The following is a 5,025-nucleotide window of genomic DNA, read 5'->3' as shown; positions in this document are numbered from 1 at the left end:
GTCTGCAACTAGTAACCAAGCCAAGAAGAACTTACCTGTTCCGGTTCCAGTCCACGACGGTCACNATGAGTGTCCTGTTTAGAGTCACAGGTCCCGCTCCTGTCCAGTCCACAATAAAACTCTTAAAACTTCGTCGTTGTGTTGCGAGTTTGAATCCTGTCAAGTCCTGCCTTGTCACCACAAAGGAAAGAAATATTAGTCCCATGATGGGCGAATCACAACTAATAATACTGTACAATTAACTGTCCTTATAAAGTCATATATGTACTGAACATCTCATTTGAAGCAAATAAATCAATGAAAGTCAAACTGAATGCTGCAAGTTTAAACCTCCTCTCTCATAACCATAAACACAACAGCTCTTCCTGCTGAATACTTGCAGCCATATTTGATGTGACAACCATCTGCTCTCTTTTTTTATTACATTTCTACTGGTTATGTAGTGTACTGCCCCGTCTTTCCGGAGAATACTGCACCAACGCCAGCATCAAGTATAAACGCCTCCATTGCGCGCTCAGGTCCGCACCCTGAGTGCAGAGTAAAGCGCGACTGTAACTGAGCCTTAACGCCAAGAGTTAATGCTAAAGTTTTAAGCAGAAATGTTGCACAATGAGTAGCACTTGGAGTATGTATTGTGAATAAAGCTCAGCTACTACAACACCAAATCTTAGAACAATATCTGTAAAATTGACTGAATTATGCCATTTTTCATCAGTTGTAGACATGCAGCCAATAATTTGTAGGGTCCTACATCAGAGTTTGGGCTATTTCTGCATTGATAGCCTCATGGAAATGGACTGTTTCATCAGTGTTTGGAAGGGGAACCCAGTTGTCTCTCTCTTGATCTTATCAGACTAAGAATGGTCATTGATCAAGCTTCCCCCTTTCTCTGAATCCCAAGACAGCCATAAACTAATCACTTTTGTTGACTGTAACCATAATTTACATTCCCACCAGCTCTCCAAGACTGACATGCAGACTTCCAGGCTCTGAAACAGTGACCCATCAGTGTCAGTTCTGTCTTGTTTGACAGAATTTACACTCTGAGAAGAAAACGCAGCCGAAACCTGGTTAAGCTGAAACTGATGAAATTTTGGTTTCTACAGGCATCAAAGGAAAACAACCTTTAGGACTGGGAAGAAAGTCCCACAGTCCCTCCGCTGGTGGATTCAAAGTTCTTGTTACACTTTTTATGAACTGCCAATCAGATGTGCATTTCCTAATCTGTAAAAAGTAATTTTCTGCCCTGTAATCTTCATTTTACACTGTGAGATTGTGTCTAACCCCTTTAATTTCAGTTGCAAGAACTACTGCAGTTTTTTCTTGTGAAAAGTATGAGATCCACACTTTTCACCTTTAACACTTTTAAAATATATTTTCTGTTGCTTTTCATTCAACTTTGTATCAGATGTCATGTAAGAACATAATTTTACTGTGATCCAGCATAGCATATTACATATATCTTTAAGTAAAACCCAACCAGTATTAGAAATTCAGTAATGTTACAACAAATTTAAAAGATGTAATGTGCTTTCTTTCAGTGCTTATTAACTGATTTGTTTTTTTTCTAAAGGCTCAACTCCATTTAAGAAGAAGTTAAAGTAAGTACTGATCAATTCTGTTTCTTGTTTTAATTAGATTTAGTTCTTCAATTTTTGAAGCAAAAAGGTGTAAAGTTCGGATCATGCCCCTTTCCTTTGTCTGAAAGCGTAAAAGTTAACCAAGTAGGTGAACTTTCTATTGGTTGTATGCCCACTGAAACGCCCACTTTCTTTTAGAACAGCGGCTGTGAATGGACTGTTGAGACAGAAAGCACAATCTCCAGCTTTGTTTAAAAGCCCTGGGCGCGCTCGCTCTCCCGCTCACCCCCTCTCTCATCCTCTCTCATCCTCTCGTTTTCTGCTCTTCTCCTCGTTGTCTTTTGTCTTTGTTTTTTTTAACTTTGTATATTTTGGTTTGTGATTCTCATGTTTTTCTGCTTTGCCACTCAGTTTATTGTGGCGGTCATAACTGATTTTAACTTAACTTAGGAAAAGTTAGTGAAGTTGAGTAAAATAGTCAAAACTTGAGATAAACTCGATCTCATCATCTTCGTGAGACCCGAACACTTCTCGACCTCAGCCTCCTCACCGCCCAGCTTCGGACATCGTCAGACATCTACCAGAGCGTCCAACAGCCGCCACAAGAACTGAGCAGCTGACTGTTGAATCAGCCTGGAAGCCGGCCCAAACGTTCTTCTCAGCTTCCGCTGACCAAAGGTGTTCTTCAGACGACACCTCTCAGCGGCCTTTTATCAAACTTCGGCCTAAAACCCACCTGATACCAAACTAGGCAGCTGATAAAGTCAACTCTTGGTGGGAACAACAATCTCCTAATATTCTGCTGGTGATAACATGGCTACAAAGGTCCTTGGCTCAAAATTTAATCATTTTTCCACTACAGTTTGCCTAAATTCATAATAATTATTGTTCCGTCCGCTCTCTGTCAGGTTTGGAGGATGGTTTGGACCCAAATGTAGACAGAACTTAAAGAAAACCTAATTTATTAACACAAAGCAAACAAAAGCCTGACAGACGTGGCAGCAACAAAAATGAAATACCAAATCCAGGGTTGCAAGAACATGAGGGGCAGGACTGCGGGGAAGTGAAGAAGATGAACACAGGTGACTGATTATGAATGAGGCACAGGTGTGGGTGGTTGAGGCAGTCTGGCAGGTACTGGGCAGAGGAAAGGTAATAATTACAGAGAACAAGACACCAAAACTAAACACATGAACCAAATAACAGAATTAAAGAAACAACAAACTCAATACAAAAACAAACCCAAGATCCCCAAATCCTGACACCTTCACCTTACCTTGAACTTTTCAAACCCTCTTTGCCTCAAAGTTTTAACTTCTGGTTTAATTAGACTCTCCAGTTCAACTTTTATGCTAATTCAACATCTCAGTCAGTATTTTGGTACCAAACTCAAACATTCAGTAATTGTAGCGCTTTACACTACAATCATTCACCCATTCACACACTGATGGAGGTGAGCTACATTGTAGCCATAGCTGCCCTGGGGCAGGCTGACAGAAGTGAGGCTGCCATCACACCGACACCACTGAGCCCTCTGACCACCACCAGTAGGCAAGGCAGGTGAAGTGTCTTGTCCAAGGACACAACAGCTGAAACTGATGGAGCAGGGACTTGAACCAGCAACCCTCCAGTTACAGGATGCTTCCTTACCTCCTGAGCCACTTCCACCATTAATGATGGTCAGTAGCTGGACCCATGAGGTAAAGTGTGTGCTTTTGTTTTGTAGGGTCAAGCAGTCGTATTTCCAGTATTGTTGTGAACAGCTTTTCTCTGAACTAGAGAAACACTGCAATGCCTAGCCCCTTCACAATCTATGTTAGGAGATGAAAATTTGTGTCATCATATTGGGAAGACCTTTGTGTAACTACGTGGGTAATCTTTGTTACTGCTGGAATCCCAGTGGACCATGAATATTGTCCCCAGCTGTTCGAAGCAGATGGCCGCCCATCCTGAGCCCGGCTTTCTGGAAATATCTTCCTGTTAAAAGGGAGTTTTTCCTTTCCACTGTCGCCATTGTGCTGCTCAGGATTGGAGACTGCAACAGAGTGAAAATTCAATGCTAACTGTTGGTTTCCTTAGACAGATTACTTTTACTAATTGGATCATGATCACTGAAAATGTAACCTTTTCAGTTTTTGTCTGTCTTGTCCATTGTGTATGCATATGCTAACAAAAAATACTTCCTAAATCAAGACACACACACTTACACTTGTTTTCCCACTACGTGGGGACACTAGTTTCTAAATGAGTTATAAGCAAAGGTTTAGCCCTCAAAAATTTTAAGGAGCCTCAGGGTCCTAAGTATTGAGCTTAAAAGAAAAATATTTCAAATTCAAATATTTAATAATTTGACTGCTGGGGATAGGCACCAGCTCCCCGCGACCCGGAATGGAGAAGTGGGTAAAGAAGATGGATGGATGGATGGAAATTTATTAATGTCTGATTTATCATATTGGTAGGAACATGCCAATTTTTTCCTAACACAATCTACCACCAGGGGCACTACTGTGTATTTGCAAGAAACATGTTATCACACCATATTTTCTCAATAACAAGTTTACTTTCAAGCTGGCTTTGGACACCTCCTGTGTCCTCTGTCCTCACTCCAACTACATCCATGTCCTCTCAAACTACATCCATATATCTCCTCTTTGGCCTTGCTCTTTGTCTTTTTCCCAGCAGCTGCATCTCTAACATCCTTCTACCAATATACCCACTGTCCCTCCTCTGCACATGTCCAAACCATCTCAGTCTGACCTCTAACTTTATCTCCCAGACGTTCAACCTGTGCTGTACCTCTGATGACCTCATTCCTAATCCTGTCCATCCTTGTCCCTCCCAAGGAGAACCTCAACATCTTCAGTTCTGCCACTTCCAGTTCTGTCTCCTGTCCTTTTGTCAGTCCCACTGTCTCCAAACCATACAACATAGCTGCTCTCACCTCTGTCTTGTAAACCTTTCCTTTGACCTTTGCTGCCAGCCTTTTGTGACTGTTGGAAACTGTTGAAACTTTTCTCCACCCACTCTATCTTGCCTGGACTCTTTTCTTCACCTCTTTATCACACTCCCTGTTTTCCTGGACAGTTGACTCTTAGTACTTGAAGTCCCGCACCTTTGTGACCTCTGACCTCCTTGTGACCTCACTGTTCCACCTGCCTCCCTCTCATTCACACAGATGTACTCTTTCTAAGGCTGACTTTCATTCCTTGTCTTTCAAGTACATACCTCCACCTCTCCAAGTTCTCTTCCACCTGTTCCCTGTTCTCACCACAGATCATGTCGTCATCTGCAAACATCATAGTCCACAGGGATTCCTGCCTGACCTCATCTGTTAGTCTGTCCATCACCAGAGCAAACAAGAAGGGGCTCAGAGCCGATCCTTGATGCAGTCCCACCTCCACACTGAAGCTATCTGTCACTCCTACAGCACACCTCACCACTGTCC

This window comes from Kryptolebias marmoratus, linkage group LG5, assembly GCF_001649575.2.
Source record: "Kryptolebias marmoratus isolate JLee-2015 linkage group LG5, ASM164957v2, whole genome shotgun sequence".
NCBI lineage: Eukaryota > Metazoa > Chordata > Actinopteri > Cyprinodontiformes > Rivulidae > Kryptolebias > Kryptolebias marmoratus.
The sequence above is the reverse complement of the archived record's forward strand: the minus strand, read 5'-3'. Positions refer to the sequence as shown.